Genomic DNA, 2,834 nt, shown 5'->3' on the forward strand with positions numbered 1-2,834 from the left:
TACCTCCTCTCATATTATCTTTCTTCTATCTTACTTTCCACCCTCTCCTATCAATTTATTCATGGTGCAGCTGCGAGGTTTTCCTCCTGTTACACCTTTCAAACCTTTTACTGCCAATTTCCATTTCAGCGCTGAATGACCTCCTAGGTCCCAGTGCTTGGTCTTTGGCCTAAATTCTATGTTCAATTCAGTCCTTCACATTTCAGCCCCTGGCCGGAATGGAGCCATATATATATATATATATATATATATATATATATATATATATATATATATATATATATATATATATATATATATACACATACACATACATACACACAATATATACATATATAAATATATATATATATATATATATATATATATATATATATATATATATATATATATATATATATATATATATATGGCTGTGCCAAATGGCTGCCACGCATGTCTGAAGTCACGCATATTATACAGGGTGACATCACGCAATGTCCTCACTCTGTGACCTTAATTTTGCTACTAATATTTTGGCTCCTTGGTTCAAAACTTTTAAACTGAATATTACATAAAGAACTTTGGCTAAAGGCCAAGCGCATGGTATCTATGAGGTCATTCAGCGCTGAAAGGGATATTGACAGTAAGAAGGTTTAAAAGGTGTAACAGGAGGAAAACCCCGCAGTTGCACAAGGAGACAATTTTTAGAGAGGGTGGAGACTCAGATGGAAGAAAGTGAATATGAATGGAGGTACAGCGAAAGAAATGAGAGAGACTGCAGCTAGGGGCCAAAGGGAAGCTGTAAAGAACCCGTAAGTAATGCCTACAGTGCACCACGTGACGTGTACTTACGGCACTAACCCCCTACGGCCCAAAGCTTTTAAAGAACAATAGTGAAAGGCTTACTCGCTACAATGCTGGTCCCCGCGCCTTACTGTGGCCCATTGCCCCTCGCACCAGAACCCTCAGCGACCTCCTTACTTATTTATGATTATTTAAAGCTGCTTTGCCCCAAAGGATAATTAACCCCCCCCTCCCCCGCCAGCTTTTGAATATTGCATGTCGCCCGCTAACAACCTGAGCATTCGCTCGCCTGCGCGCTCTCTGTATTTGCGTAAGATTGCATACTTCGTGGAATATGCAACGAGCGTATGTTGTTCCCCGAATATACTGCTTCTGTCATGTGCGAAGATTGCTGTTAAAATCGCTGTTAGTGTCTGCAGGGAATTCGGCGGTAATTTGTGGTACAGAACATGGTTATACAGACAAAGTTATATGCAAAGATGTATAAATGCGCGTATGCGCACGCCCACATATACGCAAACACACACATACACATAGAGGCCCATACATATTTGACAGAAATTTAGAAAAGGGGGGAAAGAGATTCCGCACAATGAATGAAAGGATGCCAGGAATAATAGTTCCATAAAACGGGTGAAGTTGCTACGAGAGAGAGAGAGAGAGAGAGAGAGAGAGAGAGAGAGAGAGAGAGAGAGAGAGAGAGAGAAACACCAAGAAGCAAAGCGAGCACGAGAGAAAGAGAGCTGAAGAAGAGGGAGGGGAAGAAAGGGGAGATGGATTGAGGGGGAGGCCAAGAGAGAGAGAGAGAGAGAGAGAGAGAGAGAGAGAGAGGGCATAACGGGTAGTGTGGGTGAGGACTGCCTTCTGGAGGAGGCTCAGGGCGGTCCGGCTGGGGGAGGAGGGGGAGGGGGAGAAGGAGGCGGGGGAGGCCTTGAGTCCTAATAACTACGTAGGGGACGAGGAAAAGGAAGGTCGGGCTTGAGACCCCGGGCCGGCGGCAGGCCCAGACGCGATCGATGTGCCCCCCAGTATTTGGGGGCGAGGGGAGCGGTATCCCCCCCACCCCGGATTGGGTGATCTAGGTTGGGGAAAGGGCGGGAGGGGGGGCTGTGCTCCCTCGGTCACCTTCTACGGCACCCCCGACACTTGCGCTCGGACGGAGGATGAGGCCAGAGAGAGAGAGAGAGAGAGAGAGAGAGAGAGAGAGAGAGAGAGAGAGAGATCATTCAGAAGAAAGTACAGGGAGAGAAAAAATAAGAATTTAAAATCATCAGCAGAAGAAAGAGAATCTGACAGATTTGATTATATGACCTGGCAACACAACGACACTGGTCATCGAGAGAGAGAGAGAGAGAGAGAGAGAGAGAGAGAGAGAGAGAGAGAGAGAGAGAGCATCCTCATGTAACTGAAAGTACCCAGACAAAAAGATGAGGTAAAAATAACAAAGGGTAGAACAAATTCTTGACAAAAGACGCAAGCCGGAAAGTACCCAGACGGGAATAACAGAAAAAAAAAAACAAAAGGTTACAGTTTATTAACAAAAGACAAAGAGAGAGAGAGAGAGAGAGAGAGAGAGAGAGAGAGAGAGAGAGAGACCCATAACTCGACTAGAAAATACCCATAAAAATTAGCCTATATTTAAAAAGAACGCTTAATAAACATCAACATGTTATCAACATATCGAAAACAAAACAACTCTTATAGTTAGTGTAAAAATTATAAATAATAATAAGTCAAAGAAAGAAAGAAATGCTAATCAAACAAACGAACATTTTTAGCGCACTGAAACCTATGGCGACAATAAAAAAAAACAGTCACGAAAAAGCAATGATAAAAAAAATATGAAAACAACTTTAACATCGAATATAAAAAAAAAATTTAAGCGGGAGGTGAAAAAAAAATTTGAAATTGGCTTAAAAGCAAATATAAACAATAAACATCCACAATGGGAAACGGGTTGAGGGTTTGGGGTTGAGGGTTAGAGAGAGAGGGGACGTGAGTGGGGGGGGAGGTGTTAGATGGAGGCATCACAGTTACTACAAACAAAT

Source organism: Macrobrachium rosenbergii, chromosome 9 (assembly GCF_040412425.1).
Source record: "Macrobrachium rosenbergii isolate ZJJX-2024 chromosome 9, ASM4041242v1, whole genome shotgun sequence".
NCBI lineage: Eukaryota > Metazoa > Arthropoda > Malacostraca > Decapoda > Palaemonidae > Macrobrachium > Macrobrachium rosenbergii.